Source organism: Ambystoma mexicanum, chromosome 1q (assembly GCF_040938575.1).
Source record: "Ambystoma mexicanum isolate Mex_15411 chromosome 1q, UKY_AmexF1_1, whole genome shotgun sequence".
In the NCBI taxonomy this organism is placed as follows: Eukaryota; Metazoa; Chordata; class Amphibia; order Caudata; family Ambystomatidae; genus Ambystoma; species Ambystoma mexicanum.
Genome location: NC_090922.1, coordinates 1,038,125,605 through 1,038,146,019, shown reverse-complemented (window position 1 = coordinate 1,038,146,019; position 20,415 = coordinate 1,038,125,605). Strand labels below are relative to the sequence as shown.

Below are 20,415 nucleotides of genomic sequence, written 5' to 3'. Positions count from 1 at the left end.
GACAATTGTGCAGAGGCTCACCCGAAAATCTCCAGAGTTCCCGGTAGGCCAGTAACCCCCCCCCCCCCCCCCCCAGTATCGCCCTTTCGAATGGCCACCACGTTGAAGTGTCTGTCACACACCGTCCTTTCCGAAAACAGCTGTGTCGAAAGATTCTCTTGCGTGCGACTGGTGCGTGAACAGGAAGTGGGCAGGAGAGGGTGCACAAGGGGTGAACAAGGCAGTGAAGTGACAGAGGGGCGATGCACCCTGGAAAAAGCAACTGTGATGCAGAGACAGGGTGCAGCTCCGTAAAACAAGCTTGATGGCGTGTCGAGTGGCAGTGCAAAGGAGCAGATAAATGAAGTAAGACGCAGGGGGCAAGATGGCATACGGGGAAGAGGGATATAGTGAGGAGGGACTTAGTAGGCAAGGGCAAGGATAGGGACGAGAGGTTAAGGCACAGTGATGCTCATGATAAATGTGGCACTAACACAATGCTGGGAAGGTGGCTGGCGGGCTAACGACACCGTGACATATAACCTCAGCTTCAAATGCCAGGTATTCCAGTTGAATACCCAGTACTGCCACCATTTAAACATTCCTGCTTGAATTTGGCCGTGCACTTACATTATATGGCAGATATTCACATAAAATGCTTGTGTCCACACATCACGTGATAGCTACTGTCATCAAATGACGCGTTCACATCATATGCCAGGCATTTCCATCAAATGCTGTATATGCACACGATTTGGCAGATATTGGCATCAAGTGCAATCCACTCACATCATATTGAAAGTATTTCAATCAAATTGCATGTACTCAACTCATATGCCAGCTATAGTATGACTTTTAACAGAAAAAAGGCGTCAATGTCTATTATGTACTTTCTTGCTATTATTTAGGTTTTTTGCTTTGGATTATTTTTGGATTGTGATTATTTTCATAGCAGTAAGTGCAAAATGTTTCCATCACAGAGCATTCGTGTCTCATGAAAACGTAACTTCAACCAGTTTGATACAGTCATTGTAAATACTTAAATCTATTGTTCTTCAGTATGATATTTTAAAAATCATATAAATGACTCATTTGAACTTATTAAGAGTGTTCCCTTCTGATAAAAATGGCGGACCAGTAATACCAGCACTGCCATTTTTATCGGACCGGCAAACTCCGACTTTTCCAGTACGAGCTCAGATCCACCGGCATGCCTGACCTGCCAGTAGTTAAGGCCCCTACTGACAAATAATGACTGCAATCACCCACACAAGTACAACCGGTGCCGGTGTTTGTGGCAAACCCATTCCATGGAGTCGTATCAGACTCCATGGAATGGGAACTTACTGCTGTTGCCGGCACCCGTAATATCCTGCTAATGCCAGGAAATCGGGCACCGACAACGGTCAGGCAGGTTTTCTGGTAACCCGCCAGAATTACTAGCGGGTTACCGGTAAACTCATAATGCCCCCCATTGTTTTAATCTAAGATCATCATAGTCACCAGAACTTTCCAGTGTTAGTTAAGCCAAACTGCAGGTGGCATGACAATTCCTCTCTAGTTTGAGCAGTGGTCAAAGTGTACGAAAAGAAATAGTGGAACTATGTTCCCTGATGGCCTGCCCCGTTCCCCACAAACCCCATCGACACACCTCTACTGATACACAATACAAACCCCCAAACAAACACACCTGCTATTTATGGGAATGTTCAGAACATTGCACTGAAGTGCAAGCTTCAACTTCTTCGTACACTTTCATTTTAAAACAAAACCACCCCAGAGTGGTTTCTTTTTAAAATAAAAGTATAGGAACAGTGAAACATAAAAATAAAAAGTATCGGAGCACCGCCCTCGACCGCTCCCGCCCTCTTCGACCACTGAGTTTGAGGTTAGATTTCTATTTAGGATTGCAGAATGCTTCTATGATAAATGTTTGTCAAACCAATATGTGTCACGCAAATGTGCTTTTCCAAGGCTTTAGGAATCCGTCATACTCTTTGTGTATTAGCAGATGCCCTATCTAGTAAATACTTTTTGTCTTTAATGAAATACATAAAATATTGGAGTTTTAAATGTAGTGTATCTCAAATGTGTTAATACATACAAGTTGTGGTGTACTGTAGAACACATCATATCAATCATTGTTGGCCTTTATACTTGTTGCTACACTAATAGAATTGAAGGTCGTCCCATTAAAAAAAAATCATATCAAACATTTTTAACATCCAATGTAGCAGCAAGATAACTTCAATAAAAATACACGTATGTGATGCATATAGGGTAATTTCTTTATGTTTCTGCTATTGTAAAATTTGGTAAATATAGAAATCTTTTTAAAAATGTGGTTCAGTCCAGGCTTCCTTCACTCAGCTTCCTTTAAGACACCAGGGCCATCGCACTTGGTGGTTTCATAGTAAACACAAGTGACAGACTACTACTTTTCAGAGCTATATTTGGCATCCATGTTAGAGTAGTTCTAAGCTATTACTCATGTACAGGTATAAAGGTTTCCCTTCATTCTTTTTGTACTTTGGTAGATTTACTATTCATTATATGGGATGATCTCAAATCTACTGTCTGTTCTTTTTCCTCATATTAATATCAGTGACCATGTGTACATAAGTAATTGAGATAGAAAAGGACTATATTAATCAACATGTTTTTGTAATGTAATCTTACGTATAATGAGTTATCAGTCATAGTTAATCATTTGCCATTATTAATTGACTTAGTATCCTTGATCTACAAACATAGTCTGCTAGACATGAACAACAAACATCTGTATCCGGTGGAGCTTATAGCTAATGTAGACGAGAGATGGTAATTGTTTTTTACAGACTAGTATTTCCAAAAACACTTGTTTTGCAATTTTGGAAAGTTTGGCTCTTCCATATGACAGTGAGCACATACTGGATAATGTTGTATTATAGTTTATATCGATATATTTTGTAAGTCTTGATCTTCAACAAGGAGTTATCAGTGTGAGCAGGTGTGGGCTTTTAAATAATAATATTTTTTCTTGAATGAAAAGTATTTTGTATATATTAATTTTGTAATAGACATTATTTCAAACTTGAAATTATACTTGGGTATTTAAAAACAGTCAGTCCATTATCAATATCGATACCATCTCTTATTGCTCATACAAAATAAATCCAAAAGCATTAATTTGTCCGAATAATATTCCTGGTCTTCTCCTTTATATGATTTAGCAACTGTGTCGCAGTTCCAATGAAACAAAGTTTACCTAACAAATCAAGTGAACCAGTGGTTAGCCAGTGGTGTTTAATTGGGCATCGTTCACCATTTCCCTCAATTGAACATATGTGTTAATAGCAGTATATGGGGCCCACATTTTTGCAATGTGAAATTTTTGAGAGTTGGGAACGCTCCATGGGTGTTCTTACTCCCGCCTTTCCATTTTTGATATGATTTTTGATATCAAGTTTATATACATTTAATATAAAATCTATTTTATATCAAATCTATATTTTTTGATATAAAGTGTTTTTGTAGCTTGATATGATGTTGACATGATTTGATATAAAGTGAATATAAAGTTTATATGAAAATGTGGGCTGGGAGCGCTCATGTGCACTGCTACCTGTTGGAGGTCGAAGTGAGTTGTGAGGAGATAGACTGCGAATGTTAGGGTTCTGTGGTGGTGACCCGTTGATGACGCGGGAGTGGGTATGGCTTTGTATAGATTAGTGATCAGCCTTTTAATGTATTTGATATTAATTTTATGAATTGTAATCATTTTATATTATTTGTATATAAAGTTGGCGTTGTTAAAGATTTCAATCAGACACACACCCGGGTCTCGCCTAGCATGTAGTGCACAAATGAAATACTTATGTATTATGTCTATAGGTCCAATATTCTGAATTATATACCACTCATTTCACACCCGTCTCAAAATACCCCCCAGGTCACAGTGGACCTGGAATCTGGCTGCTTTGTAAAGGTAAATATTTATTTATTTATTTAAATCAAATCACACACTATTTTTAATATATATATATATATATATATATGTGGCAGCAATCACCAAGTGGTGACAGTACAATTCAGAAAATAAGTAAAGCAATTGTGATTTTTGATTAAAACAGGTCAAATACACTGTTCCACTATGCGGTTTTAGTTGTGGATGTAGCTACAGATCTTAGGTATAAGTGAGAGTTCACATTACGTTTCTATCTATAAAATTGAAGAAGTTATGGAAGTTTTAGTGAGAGGCGTTTTTGAAAAATAGGCGCGAAAATGAAAACAAATCAGTTTCTACAATTGCAATTATGCTCTAAACTAGGGTATTCCGGCTGGTTACCAGCTTGAAACACTGGAAACCTACCCCCACACCTCCGTGTCCGCCTTGGAGGACTCAGTCGAATTACCCGTGGGATAATATGAAGGGTTTGGGATTTTCAAAAGACAAAAAAGGATTTTCAAGAATTATTACTATTACAAGAAATTAAAGCAAGGTTTCAGACTGATGTGACACTACTATAAGTTCTTAAGTGAAAGATAGGATGGGTTGAGATTGGGATGAGACAAGGCAATATACTATGGGTTACTGTTCTTCTTGTTGATACTTACAGTCCACTGTAATTAAGATTGGACCGTCAGGGTTCTGGTCATTGGATTGGGTCTACCGGCAGCAGGGCACTTCTGGCGGAATTGGGTCAGCAGCGGTTCTGGTCAATTGGACTGGCACCTCAGACTGGACTTGGATTGGCCCTTCTGGTCACTGGACACGGTAGATTAGCAGGATGGCGAGTTTCAGCGTGCAAGCATGAATGGTAGCAAGCCAGACTGGATCAGAACTAAATTCCCTTAAGTTTGGGATGATTGGATCTGGGCCTAGCAGAAAAGAGTTCAGCAAATGCTGAGGACTGGGTTTTGCAAAGAAGTCTGGAATCAGTTGCAAGATGAAGAGTTCTGGAACAAAGTGCTGCGCGGAAATCAGGATGTGGTCATATCCCACAAAGCCCCTCCCCCCGACTTCGGCTTGATTTCCAGTCATGGGGAAGTTGGCCATGTGGGATTTATCCTTCTGTACATGCGAAGAAATCCGGTTGCTTCTCCTGTCAGCGATTGATGCGACACGCTCTCCTCACCGGTTCTGTGTGGAGCGACACTCCGGATCTCTTGGGTTTTTCCTGACGAGGTCCTTCTTGGTGATTAGGTGGATTTAATTCCAGTACTAGAAAACAGGACATAGCACGGTTATGAACATTTTCCCCACCTCTGTTCCCCGGGGGATTTCAGCAGGGGGATAGATGCATGCATTTAATAACAATTGACAATATTCCCTGCATATATTCAATGATAATTTTCAATTTCCTCGCATGTAATCAATGAACATTGAATCATTTTCTAGATGTCCAGATTTTCCCCCTCTGGGTGTCCGATAGGCTCTTCTATTTGCCGTAAAGTATGCCTGGGATGGCAACTCTTTAGCTGGTTTATGTGGACCCACTTGTCTTCCCCTTCCTTCAAATTTCGAATCAAATATCCCAACTTGGCCCAGAGTCTGCCACAAACTTTTTTAATATGCTCACAATAGTTTTATTGTACCTCTCAACTCCACCACTAGGACGGCGGTATGCAATGTAATATTTACTTTTTACCCCAAGTATCTCCCACATCTTTGTCATCACTTCGCTGGTGAAGTGACTACCTCGGTCTGACTCAATCCTTTGGGGAGACATTCCACCCATTTAGTAAACAAACATGTTATTGTTAACATGTACTTGTTCCCCCTAGAGGAGTGAATCACAGGCCCGATAAAATCGACTTGCAAATCTGACCAAGGCAGTGTCACCCCCCTCTTTTGGAGGGTAGCATGGTGTGTGAGTGATGTTGGCTGAAATTGTGCACACACAAGACACCCCTTCAAGTATTGATAGAGGTCCTGCCCCATCTGTGGCCAGTATGCAACCTCTTGCAAGATTTCTAATGTCGCATGAAACCCCTGATTACCGGCAGTGGCCGCATAATGGGCGTGACTTAGCATCAGGCTTCAGAATGAGGTAGGGACCACCGACTGGACACAGCCAGATATGGATCTCCTCACCAACAAACAGTCTTGGATTCGGAACATTTTTCAACACTCTGAGGTCCTCCTTCCCAATGCAATCGGTATCCGTCAAGGGAAGTTCTCAGGGTCCTCAATGTGTTGATAAAACGTACCAATCATTGGATCCCCTTTTTGAGCCGTGATTAAATCAGCATCTGGGTTCTCCTTACTCCACTGGGCAGTTGAGAGTTCATTTTGAGCATTTGTCTGGGACCTAGTGATGGCGGTGACCTGGATTTCCCCCAACAGGGACTCAATCGCAAGTAGATCCCCTTGGATGGCTCCGGTTTTGGCCAGCTGGTCAGCTAGGTCATTTCCAGTTTTGTCTGGTCCCGCTACTTTGGAATGACCCTTGATCCTTTTCCAGTAGATGGTCATCCCACTCGAGGTGACCAGACCATCAATATTCTGTATTAGTTTTCTATGCTTTAATGGTTTATTGTTAGCACATAGCATGCCTGTGGTTTTCCAATTAACCAGGTGCTCCACGAACCCGTTCCGGACATAATCTGAATCAGTGATTATGACCAGTTTGTGGAGTTGGTGTTGGATAGCAGTGAGGATGGCTTGATGCACAGCCATCAGCTCTACCACTTGACTACTATGGAGACCTATTTTGTACCCAGCGGAGGGTTCTGGGGCATCATTCACCAAGGCATTCCCCATGCCGGCCACTAATTCCTTTTCCCCGATGTTGTCAACATGGTAGGAGCACCCATCCACATAGGCAGTGGGCATTCCCTCACACTTGTCTTCTTCATAGACATTGTGTGGGGAATTGAGGTACGCCTCCATGTTGTCCTTGATTTTAAGACTTTCGTCCCCGAGGCAGTTTTCTCAGGCACAATCATGCAAGTCACCCAGACCTTGCGCGAGGGAACTCTTCTTGTTTCGGCCATATCTGGCCTCCACAGGAAAGCCTTGCATTGACAGGATCCAGGAAGTAATTCGGGAATTACTCACATTTCCGGGCCGGATTCTGTCACTTTGAAGATATTGCAGAGGCTGGTGTGGAGTCTCCACTATGATGTGTTCCCCCTGGATGAACGGGCAGTAATTTTTCAATGCCCACACCGTTGCCAGCAGTGCCTTCTCACAATCGTTTAATTTTTCCTCCACAGAGGATAAAGTCTGACTTGCATAGGAGATGACTTTATTGACCTTGTCATGCTTTTGGTATAATACTGCGGTCAAGCATGTATTTGAGAACCCTGTCTCCAAGAAGAACTCCTTGTTCTTGACAGGGTAAGCTAGGCAAGGTGCTTATTAGAGGCTTCTTTTGAGTTGTGTTACTGCCTTGGCTTGTTCTGGACCCCAATCCCACTTGACCCATCCTTCAACAGATGGATCAGGGGTCTTGTGATTTCTGCGTAATCCTCAATGAACTTTCTGCTGTAATTAGTCAGTTCAAGGAGGCTCCTTAGCTCACGCAGAGTTGTGGGGTCTTTTAGTTTCAGGAGTGCTTTTACTTTCTTTTCCTGGGGACAGAGACCCTCAGGAGTTATCTCATGCACCAAGAAATTGACATGGGTCCTGCACCAATGTGCCTTTTGGAAAGATAGTTTTGCTCCAGCAGCCCTCAACTGTGTCAGAACATAACGGATCTCTGCTATGTGTTCCTCCACAGTTGAGCTTTTCATCAAAACATCCTCTACATAGGCCATGTTAACCCTTTCACCCAAGTCGGCAATGGCCTTATGCAAAAAGATATCACATTCATTGCCAGAGTTGATGTATCCAAAGGGAGTCTGGGTCCAAGTGTACTGCTGCCCCCCAAAGGTAAAGGCTAGCTTGTATTGGTCCTCCCTACTGGTAGGTACCGTCCAGTACCCATTGGTCAGGTCAATGGCAGTATATACCTTTAACCCCTGGATCTGGGCCAGGCCTTGGTCAATGTAGGGAAGAGGCCATCGGGAAGTGTGGACCCGTTTGTTTAGGTCCCTCAAGTCAGCACAGAGTCTCCACTGGCCACTTGGTTTCAAAATCCCCAGCACCGGATTATTGAAGGTGCTGTGGACTGGCCGAATTATCCCACGGGACTCAAGGTTTTTAATTATTTCTGTGAGGGACTCCATGGATGTGAGAGGAAAGCAGTATTGCTTCACAAACACTGGAGTCATACCAGGGTCTGTGGGAATTGTTGTTGTATGGATTTCGGTGCGACCAAAGTCATATGAGTCCACCACAAAGAGATCCTGAAAATCTAAGAAAACGTGTTTCAACTTTAGCTTTTGCTCCAGAGCCTCACAGGTATCAGCTAGGTTGACTCTCTCTTCAACCATCTGCCTGAAGCCCGGGAAGACTTCTGGTTTGGCTATCTCAGCAACCTCCTCCAGCTGGGTGGAGAAGTGCCTGGTTAAAGTACTGACTTGGACTGATGGCTTCAGGTGGGGAAGGCAGTCCTGGTGGACTTGAAAGATCACCTCATCCCTCCTAAAGTCACAGGTCACCTCTTCCTTACCATAAGGGCAGGAAGATTACACCAGGAAATTCCCCCCATGCCGGGTGAAGATCCTGTCTGGTGTTGTGTCATTGTCGCTACCACTGTCAAAACAGTCATTGGGGATTGGTCTTAACAGTTCATTATCTAAATCTGTGGAATAATGTGATATTCCTGAGGTCGCTGTTATTCACCACTATTGGAATGGTTTCATGTTCTGTATTGACTAATGGTGTTGGGTTTAAACCCAACCCTTGCTGTTGGAAATGGGCATTGAGTTGAATATATGCGTCAGGATTTTGCAGTTTCTGTCCTCTTTTAATTTTTACTTCAAGTGGGAATAGTCAGGTCGTTTCTGGGATGGTGACTTCCTGTCCAATGTGAACTTCAACTGCATATGGCAGCAGTTGAGCTGCTCAAAATGCTTTCTCTGGATCATCAAAGTCCATGGGATTACCTGCTAATCAGGACCAGGCTTTGAAGTTTATCAGGTCCAAACTAATGGCAAAGCGATTGAGAATGTCACTGCCTAAATAAAATGCAGCAGGGACATCTCGCACAACCCAACAGTCATGCATTATACTTTTGTTGCCTATAGACATTATTAGCATACACCTGCTAGGCAGGAGATGTTTGGAATTGGGAGTTTCCAGGTCCATTTCCGGTTTGTCTATCAATTTAAAGGTGGGAATGGCTGGATCTTTTGGGAATTTTCGGAACATGGCTTCGCTGATGAAGCTCTTACTATTGTTCACGCACACTCAGGTGAGAACAGAGTCCTTCCCCTCATTTAACTAAATAGGGATGAACAACTGTTCTCTAATCTTCTGAATGTCTGCCAAGAGCTTTGAGCTGGTTTCTAATCATTTTGGACTATGGAAGTGGGATTTGCTGATTGTGAATTGGTATAGAATTTCAGAGTATTTCCTTCCAGTGCGGAATGCCACTTGAGACTGGAAGGAAGGTTGCTTTTTCAAAAATAGAGAGGAATTCCCATCACAAGTTTGTTGTCCTATTGCAATTACTGTCACATAAGGCATTTTGTTGTTTTGAAAGTAGAACTTAATTTGGTTAGGTTTTTGTTCAACCATGTGGCATGTGCCATTTAAACTAATATGGTTGACACTATGTTTTAATTTTATTCGTCGGTTAGTCTGGGTCCAGAGGACCCTGTTTACACAATCTATTAGGGGAGACAATCTATGCTGGATGTCATTCCCCAGTAAACATGGTGTTCCCTCTGGAGTCACAACTATGACCGGATGTTTCACCTTGTGTTGCCCAATTTTAATTTCCAAATCCGTAGTCCCCTCAACAGGAATTTCATTCCCATCGAAGTTCTGAAGTTGTCCAGGAAGAGGGGTGAGAGGGATCTGGTATCTCTCCCCCTTCCCGAATTCAGCTGATCAAAGGCCCTCTTTGACAGAAGGGTGGCTTGGGATCCAGTATCCACCAGTGCCAAAAATGTACATTGCCCTTGTATTTGGACCGGGGCATAAAATCTTCCCTCCTTCTCCTCAAGGGGGCAAAGATAATGTGCATTTTGGGCCAAATGGTGGGTTAATTTCTTGACTCTTGATTCTGACACAGGGGTAGATTGGGCAGGATTCTGTGTGATCGCTTGAGGATCTGTAAGAAAAATATGGCAGTTGGATATTGGGGGAGTTTTGGGCTCCCCTAGTTCTGATTCTGGGCCCCCCCTTTGGAGGCAGTCCCCAGAATATGTTTGGGCAAGGTGGCTTTTTGGCTGATCATTCTGGGGTTCAATGATGGGCGGTTCTAACTCAGTCCCCACATTTAACCAGTCTTGATTAGGATCCCTCAGGACCCATTTTTCTTTGGGTGGAGTTCCCCCATCCCTGAAGGAGAAAATCCATTTCCCAGAGTCCTCTGAGGACCCCTCTCCTTCAAATTGGAGGACACTAACCTCCTCAACAAAATGGGTCTTTTTAGGTCCTTTATTTCTCCTACCCAGCCCTCTGTTCCTTAGGTTGCAGACTTTCGGGGGCAGGAGATTTTGGTTCCGGTTCCTGGGTTTCCAGGGGCCTTTCACAAGTGGGGAAGGAAGCTTCCTCTAAGGATTTACACCCCCTGCCCCCCGTGCCTCCTCCTTTGGAACCAGTGGGTTGTCAGGGTTCTCTCCCCGTCATTGCTCTGGAGTACCAGACCCTTGTTGTGGAGTTCTGGGCCGCCATGTTCATCTGAGGGTTCTGCTGAGCCCTCAACATGCGACCCAGATCCTGGGATAAGTTCTGGACCTAGTGCTCCAGTTGAGACACCCGCTCTGGCTGGTACAGTGGTCTCTGTTCCACCCTTGGTGAATCATAGGAAGGGTAACTGTCCCTTCTCCCATAATACCGTGGGTTGGGATAGTTCTGGTAACACTCCACCCTTGGCCTCCCCTTTCCCGGATTGGGTTGCCTTGGCTCAGGAAAGTGGGTAAAGAAAAGAGGGTTGTTTTGCAGGTTGAAGTTTGGCGGTTAAGGGGGAAAGAAGCTCAACCTGGCATTTGGGGGATTACTGCCCTCCTGGGGAAAGTTGGGAGGGAAGTTTCCCAGGGCGGTGCCTACCTTATTGGACCCCCCCCCTTGGGCTGGGGGAGTCCACACATACCCCAGGATGGTTTTGTTGCCCTTGTAACGGGGCCAAAAATAGTCAGGGGAGTTAGGGGTCCCATTTGTGGGATTACCTCCCTGACTACCTGTCTGGGATTGGCCTGAGGGCCTTCTGATTCTTTGATTAGAAGATGGATTCTGTACAGGAATATTTTTAGGCCCTCCCATCTCCAGATCTAAAATGGGGGCAACCTTCACCTCTGCCACCCTAGCAGCAGCAGGGGTGTTGGCTGGTTTGGGGATTTTATTTGTATTTTTATTCTCTACCGCTTTCTGCACTTCATAAATACGGTTTTCCTGTTGAATGACCCAGTCTAGTGATCTCTTCTCGTGAAAGTCCCTCACCAGCTGGGTCATGATGTATTTAGGGAGTGCATGAAAGAAGGTGTTAATGAACTCCCTGCTGTCCGTGCACACCCTCCTGGTGGTCTGCGCAAAGGCACATTTTAGTTCTTGCACAAATTTTTGTGGGGCTGGTCTTCCCCACACTGCAGATTGTAGGCTGCCTTGCGTGCCTCTTGGGGGTTCCTATGTGCAGAAAAATGTTGTAAGATGGCCGCCCTGTAGATGGACCATCTTGAGTGGTTCTGATCCTCCAGCCCCGCAAACAAGCTGGAGTACTCAGGGGAAAATGTCCATTTGACATATTGGATGCAACTCTGGCTATCTTTCAGATGGAAAGTATCCATCATTTGCTCGTATATCTCAAGGTGCTCCCAGACTGAATACTTGGCATTTTCTTTTGTAGGGAGTTATGATGCTCCTAATGGCCTTGATCTGTTTCAGGAGATCTTTGAGTAGAGCCCTCTTAATTTTGTTGGCCTTTTTGGTCTTAGTCACCCAAGTCCACTCATCCTCTGACTCAGAGGCACTGCTACAGGAGGTGGCTATCTGATCCTCTAGGCTCTGCTGATTCCGTGAGCTTGAGAATGGCTTGCAGAATGTGGGGGCCTAGTTTCTTGATGCCTGTGGCGCTCAGAAGAGTCTTCTGACTCTCCCTTGCTCCCAGGATTGGCTGAGTACCCCCCCACCTCACTGCCCTAGCTGGAAAGAGGTCTTTAGGATACTCTTTGTGGGCCTGCTTTCCTGGAGTTCCCCACCAAATTTGACAGAGTGATCCTTTGGTAGGCGGTATTTTTGAGGATCCACTTCCCTGACTCTACCCTCACAGGAGTCTTCCTGACCAGAGAGGCTAGCCCTAACATTTGGGAATCTGTACAGTGATGCCTGTCCATCCATTTCTGGGAGGCGCTGATCTGTCAGTCCCATGTTGCCCATTCTGCTGAAGTCTACTATCCCCATGGACCTTGGTTGATATGAGCCAGTGGGCATGAGGGTGGTAGAGTCCATGATACTGAAGGGGTTAGAGTCCCTGATTACCGGGGTCCTTATGCTATGTTCAGGGGTTTCTCTGTCCCTCCCTACCTCTTCTCTTTCAGCCCCTATTCCCTGGTGACATGCTAAAATCTGACTCTTTTGCTCCTCTATTAAGGCCTTACTGGTCTCAAAGATTTGCTCTTACGTGGCTAACTGTTTGTGGGACCTATCATTCTTTTCACAGAGAGCTTTATTGTCTCTCTTTGCTTCCTGCCTGGATTGGAAATACTGGGCCAATGTCTGCTGCAGGAGACTCACCTCCTGAGTTTTATCATTATTGGTCTGGGTGTTCTTTTCCAGAGCATCCTCCACCCGCCTGATGTGCTCTAGTAGCTTCTCATATTCGGTTTTTACCTCACTGAGCTCCTGGAGGGCCAGCTTTCTTTCCTCTAGCTTGGTTTTTAATTGGCTGAGTTCCCGGCCTAAGGCATCCCTCTCCTGATTTAGAGTGCCCCTCTGTTGAGCCAGGTCATCCCTCGGTTTTTTAAATGCACTAGATTTCTGGCTCTCCTCATCAAATTCCTCTTGAGAGTGGATGTCTTTAATAATTAATTTATTGTTTTCCTCTTTTAATTGGTCTATCTGGTCTTGTAGGACGACCACCTGTTCTGTGCAGACTCTATTAAAAGTTAATTGTTGCGCCAGCTTTTGTTGACTCTGTTGTAAAGAGTCAACCATTTCCTGACACTCCTTTTGCAGTGTCTGTATTTGGGTATCTTGCTCTGCCTTCTCTTGCTGTAGGAGGGCCAGATCTTCCTTTAGTTTTGTCAGGTACTGCCTAGCTTCTGTCTCTGATTCTTGGCTCTTTTGTAGCCTTTGCTCTGCAGAGTCCAGATAAGTTTGGATTTTCTGTAGTGTTTCCACTTGCTTCTTTGCCAGAACTATGTTTTCTGCTTGTTTTTCCTATATTACTCCTAGGTGGAGGTATAGGTAGGCCGCTATTTTGGCAATTTTACACTGCTCCTCTTTTACTTTTGGGGCAATGTAAAGTTCACTAAGAGCTTGGTATAATGGGCCCTTGTCCTGGCATGTATCTAGGTCTATGGAAGTGACCTGTTCTTTGAATTCCTGCAGCCATACCTGTTCATCCTGTTCATGCCACTCTTCCCTGAGAAACAGTTTGTGAAGGAAGTTTTCCCTAGCCATATTAATCTCTACTGGGATCACCATTTTGGAAATCAATTTCCTTATGACTTATTTCAGGGTTCATTTACTTTTACAAACAGGCCTGATTTTTGGAGTATTTATTTTGAGACGTGCTTGTACAGTGTAGCACAGTATACCAACCCAGCAAGGTGTTTGTACCCTGCAGTCTGGTATGCTGTGTTAGACTGTCACGGGTGGTATCTCGAACCCAGAATCCCGGACGAGCCCCAAAATCTGTTAAGGATTTCAATCAGGCACACACACAGGTCACGCCTAGCATGTAGTGCACAAATTAATTACTTATTTATTATGTGTATAGGTTCAATATTCTGAATGATATACCACTCATATCACACCCGTCTCAAAATACCCCCCAGGTCACAGTGGACCAGGAATCAGGCTGGTTTGTAAAGGTAAAGATTTATTTATTATTTATTTAAATCAAATCACACATACGTTTTTATATATATATATATATATATATATATATATATATATATATATATATATATATATATATTTTTATAGTAATGCAGAATAGAAAACAAAAGAAAAAGAGCAGTTTTGGTTTGTGAACAGATGGCGTTTAGGTTAATATTTTCCCCTGCAAAGTACTTAAGGCACAAATGAGCAATCCTACACAGATGTCAGTAAGCAGCAGGTATTCTGGAATGAAAGACAGTGTCTAGAGTTTGAATGCAATCTTCCCTCCCCAAACTAGAGAGAAAAGCGCTTTTGGTAATTGACACTTTTAAAATGGCAGGTGAAAATGGCTTTGTGAAACGGGAAAAAGTGTGCAAAAATGCTTAAATTGGTAGAAATCCTTATGAAAACAACACTAAACAGGTCCTAACACGCATGTGCTACAAGACAAACAACAGCACACACCTTGGGTCAGAATGGCAGTTTAAGAAACACTTTGAATGGGAAAAAGACACGTGGGAAACCTTTGAAAAATGTAAATTTGCGGCAAAATTTCACTTTGTGTGTGCTTTTTAGTTGTGGGTATAGCCACAGATCTCAGGTATACGTGAGAGTTGAAATTACGTTTCTATCTATAAAACTGAAGAAGTTATGGAAGTATTAGTGAGAGGTGTTATTGAAAAATAGGCACAAAAATAAAAACAGGAATCACTTTCTACAATTGCAATTATGCTCTAAACTAGGGTATTCCAGCTGGTTACCAGCTTGAAACAAAGGAAGCCCCAGAGTGGTTGTGGAAACCAACCCCGGGACCTCCGTGTCCACCTTAGAGGACTCAGTCGAATTACCCGTGGGATAATATGAATGGTTTGGGAGTTTCAAACGACAAAAAAGGATTTTCAAGAATTATTACTATTACAAGAAATCAAAGCAAGGTTTCAGACTGATGTGACACTACTTCACTAGACACTAAGTTCTTAAGTGAAAGAGAGGATGGGTTGAGATTGGGATAAGACAAGGCAATATAATATGGGTTACTATTCTTCCTGTTGATACTTAAAGTCCACTGTAATTAAGATTAGACAGTCAGGGTTCTGGTCATCGGATTGGGTCTACCGGCAGCAGGGCACTTCTGGCGGAATTGGGTCAGCTGCGGTTCTGGTCAATTGGACTGGCACCTCAGACTGGATTTGGATTGGCCCTTCTGGACACTGGACACGGTAGATTAGCAGGATGGCGAGTTTCAGCGGGCAAGCATGAATGGTAGCAAGCCAGACTGGATCAGAACTAAATTCCCTTAAGTTTGGGATGATTGGATCTGGGCATAGCAGAAAAGAGTTCAGAAAATGCTGAGGCCTGGGTTTTGCAAAGAAGTCTGGAATCAGCTGCAAGATGAAGAGTTCTGGTCAAAGGCACTTGCCTTGCTCTGGTTGGAAGTCAGAACAGAGCTGTCATCTTTATGATGGGATTTAGGAATTCCCACATTGATTTGAACCACAATTTAACTTTTGCACAAATGTACATTTCTAAAATGATGTCCCCTAATAAAATCGGACACATACATTACATATTTGATGGGTTATCTTTACATTCAAGTCCCATCTCTGTGAGAGCTGTCTTTGTCATTCTGTGAAATTTTATCAATTTTAATCATAACAGTTTGGACTAATAATTTCTACTTCAGTATATATCTGGGCGATTATCACTAGAGCATGGGTATACAATATCAGGCTTGCAGCATGAATAGTTTTGCTACCATTAGGGCTTTCCTGTAACTTTGGTCCCTTATAAACTACCAATTTATAAATGTGTCCTCCTTCACGTTACATAGTTAAAGAGTTTCAAACTTAATCAAACATAAGTAAAACGCTCTGGGCACTCTTTTTTCTCTTTGTAACTTCCTTTCAACAGGCAACAGCTGTCACATTCCCTTTGATCAGGGAGGGGAGTCTTCTTCCATGAGAGGGAAGCTCCCCTGTAGAGATCAATAGGCAGCCTGCCATTGTCCTTGGCTCAGCCAGAGATGAATGTCTGATGAGCTCATTGTTGTCAATATGCGAGAATCTCCAGCACCCATTAAGTCTTCCTGTAGCAGGGGGGTGTCGGTCTGAAGTGTCATCTTTCTCAGGCTGGGCACTGTCAAGTCAGAATTAAATAGTTTCTTAACTCCAAATTGGGTTACTTTAAAATTCACTTTAAGGTCTTTCATTTAAAACATATAAACTAAACACAGTTTATAAGGGATTTGGACATTTACAGAATTAAGCCCTTCACAAAACATTCTGTTAAAAAGGCAAATTTTGCAATTTCTTCAAGGAAAGACACCTTTAAACTGGGTTTTTACATCTAATTTTCTTATGTAGCCCACACACATTCAACTCAGCATTATTCTGTCTTTGAGTGCTGGGATTTGTTTGCAATCTGGAAGTAAGGATTCAGCTTATGCTTGGAGTTTTCTCTGCACAGCTGAAATTGATATGTTGCCACTTTTATCCGCATTTTTCCTGTGTAACTATAAACAAACTGTTGCTGGACTGGTGTTTCATAGAATACATCTCTTAGCTGTTGTCAGTCAGTGAGGCCCGGTTTCTTCTGACTGCACTGGATGATCTGTGGTTTCAGCACACTTTTCATTTCAATAGTTTACTTGGAAAATGACTGAATTTAGCACCAAAACAGCACTTTGAAGGTTGCAATTGATTGGGAAAGCTGCATTTTAAAGGCCATTTTTGTTTATTAGCCCACTTCTGTGGCCTTGCTTCATGTGACATATAACAGCACCCACTGGCATTCTCCTGCAGTGACTTCTGTATTTACACCAAATTTGACTGTGTGTGGCAGGGTTGTGCAGCCTTTTCTGATTTATGAACCATGCACAGTTTTGCATATTTGGCGTGCACAGGGGTTAGCGCATCCATTTTTGGCTGTTTCTTTCTCCATTGGCAAAGGGGTGCATTGGCATGAGTAAAAATATCCCATAGCGTATATTGATAACGGTTTTCATATAGATGTAATATAAAGCTAGGCAATGTGTCTGACATCACATTTTTATAACAGTTTTTCTATAGATTTAATATGAAAAGGAGGTTGTGTTTTTTAAGGCATGACATCATAATTTTAACATGTAACAGAGGGGCTTGAGGTATAAATAGGTCTGGAGGGTTTTGGCATTTTAAATGAATAAAAGCGGAATAAAGAAAATGTATAAATATGAATACAAATGTTTTTTTTAATTAGGATGAGCCGGGTCAGACATGAAACCATTGAAATCATAGGCCAACAAAGCAGAGCTAAGGGTTTAAAAAAACAGCTAAATTGCACGGCGTGAACACAAACTTAGAATATATAATCTATTAACATTAGAACATGTTGGAGTGAAAACAGATGTTGACAAAAAAAAACATAGGGCGCTTTACAGGTCTGTGACAAAAAAGTTGAAAGCTATTGCTTGTGGCCGTGTAAAATGTAGTTTGACAGATTGACACATTTTGCATATGTCATCCAGCCAAAAGTGTCTTTAAAAAAAATGAAAAGTGAAGATCTAATTTCAGGGATGGAAAACACAGACCGGTGTAGTCATAAACAAATTGACAGATTGCTGTGGCATTGGATTTTGGCCGATTCATGTAGTTTACTGCGTAGAAAATAGGCTACTTGCACCCAATTTGCACGCGCAATGCTGTTGGTAGATTCATGGAATCGAATGCGCAGCACTTTTTCCTGGACTTGAGTGGATTTCGCGCTGACCTGGCATGCCTGTGCGAGCCATCAAGGGCCTTGCGTGAGACTCCGAGCAGGGGGTGGGCATGGCCTGCAGAGATGGCTGGGAAGGGGTGAAACACCAGAAATGGGGGCTAACTTGCAAAGAAGTGGACGTTCCGAGGGACGGCCTGCTGCAGTCCCTTGCATGCCCACTATTGTGCAGCAAGAGACGTATTCATGGAATCGATCGCACAACTTCTCGGCTGGGAAATGCCCGCGCAAGTCCTTCATACAATCTGCCACCTGAAGGCTGGCATAAGTACACTTGCATTTAGGATTTTCAGCTTGCAGACTGGATAGCATGTCGTATTTCGGGGTGCATGTACTCAACTGGGGTTCTGATGTAATGTAGGGATGCGTGTAAGCTGTGTTGGAGGGGTACAGGAATGTTTTACGTGGGTTTGCACGCACATTTCCAGAGTTATTGCGCGTTATGAATTTTCATATGCATGTAGTCGGGGTGCGGGATACAGTTAGAGTGGAACCCGCACACAGGCATGCTTACAGGGGACCCCACGCACTGTTTGAAGGGTTTGTGTAAAGGTAGTTGATCTTGCAGCTTCCTGCTTTGTGTGTGGGCGTGTCAGGGGCGTTCGAGCCATGTCTTGCGAATACGGTTACTTTGCGTGAACAATTCCATGAATGTGCGCTGTGTGCATATTTCTTTCTGCGTGCAGGCTCGTGCAGTGTCCTTCTCGCCGCACGGCCTCGCCTTTTCTGCATGAAATTCCATGAATCAGCCCCACAACAGTGTTCACAAAAACACAACTGCAGGCCCATAGGCAAACAAGAAACCATTTAAAATATAGGCTGATAAAGCGGCGCTATGGGTTTAAAAACAGTAAAGTTACCAGGCCTGAGAATATATATTTTACTAACATTAAAACACGTTAGAATGAAAGCAGAGGTTGGTAAAGAAGTCAAAATTGGATCTAATTTCAGGGATGCAAAACACAGTCCTATTCAGGCAAAAGTGCTGCGGGTAGGGTGTCTCACACACACACACACACACACACACACACACGCTCCCCACCCCTCTTATCTATAATGCTCACAGCTGACCCAGCAAATTCACACATGATGACACAGGCCTATGTGGTCAGGCTCAGCCGAGTTCTGTTTCAGGCAGCCAGTAGGATGATGTAACCGTTAGGCTGCAACTATGACTTTCAAAAAAATAGGGCCAGGGTTTATGTGCACACACTGTTTTATCTTTGAGTGTCAATGTGTTCATTTTTCTGCAGAATAAGCATGACTAATGAAATACGGGGCTCAGTCATACCGTATGTGCAGAATACGTCAAGGTTTAAACTGCTGATAACAGGACACAGAGGGTGTGGGGCCAATTGACAGCCCTTAAACAGCAAACTTTGGAAGCTGGACAGAAATATCACTTTGAAACCATGGAGAATTTCTACACTGTGTCCTGGAGCACTATAATTCTGCTATCTGCAAGGCCTGTGACAGAAGAGGACCCCCCTTTTCTGGGTTTTAGAAAGAACATTACAGTAAAATGTATTTCACAGTACATGTGGCCCCCTTTATACATTTTTGACAGGTGGGAACGCCCCCTGCTTCCGGCCTTAGTCACACGTTCCCATTTTTTTATATGATTTTTTATATCAATTTAATATAAATGTAATATAAAATGTGTATTAAATGCTAGATGTATATTTCTTGATATAAAGTGAATATAAAGTTTATATAAATATGTGGGCTGGGAGCGCATGTGTGCCCTGCTGTCTGTTTGAGGTCGAAGTGACTTGTTAGGAAAGACTGTGAATGCTAGGATTTTGTGGTGGTGACGCGTTGATGACGTGGGAATGGGTTTGGCTTTGTATATATTATTGAATTATTTGATAACAATTTAATGGATTTTATTAATTTTATATTATTTGTATATAAAGTTGGAGTAAATTTGATAAGAACCTTAATAATTTTATATAAGCGTTATATATGTTTTATATAATTTTTATATAAAGTTGGCAGACATTTCATAAGACTTTGAATAATGTTTATATATAAAGTTTATATTATTTTTATATAAAGTGGCCATGCATTTAATACAACCTTAATAAAGTTTATATAATTCTGACATAAAATTTGATTGAAAGGGGATGGGTTTTAAAACCCGGATATAGCTTTTTGCAGTGGGTTGGAAAACACAGTGCTTTTTAGCTTTACAGGTGCTATTCAGGAAACAGCTATTATGAACAGCTACAGCTACGACGAGGGTGGAACAACCCCAGGAAGCCCCTTTGATATTTTGGTGTATGATGGGATGGAAGAGGCTCAGAATTTAATGGCTCACTATAAACCCGAAGAGTTTTGGGACAATGCAGTTGTGGAGCAGCCATTTGCGACTGATGCGAGCTCTACAGGAGGATGCAGCAATGACGACAGAGACTGATTCTGCCCCCCGGAGCCTTGAAGAAGAACAGGATTATGTGTGCAGGGGTGAGGAGAACCAGACTGAGGCAGAGACCATTAATATTTATTGTGCTTGCTGTTCAAGCCAACTTGAAAACCATGGGTATTTTGAAAGTAACCTGTGTAAGGCCTTTCTTTCGCTGATGGAGACCGATAGGCAATGC

The 20,415-nt window shown here is 42.9% G+C and overlaps 1 protein-coding gene across 1 annotated transcript in view; it reads left to right on the top strand.

Moving 5' to 3' along the window:
* The first annotated feature begins 235 nt into the window (after nucleotides 1-235).
* The window catches only part of SPATA1 (spermatogenesis associated 1), a 479,533-nt gene continuing 459,353 nt past the window's right edge, over nucleotides 236-20,415 (top strand). Inside the window, exon 1 of the mRNA XM_069641723.1 lies at nucleotides 236-345. The gene's annotated coding sequence lies outside the window, so the exon portion shown is untranslated. The remainder of the gene's footprint in view (nucleotides 346-20,415) is intronic.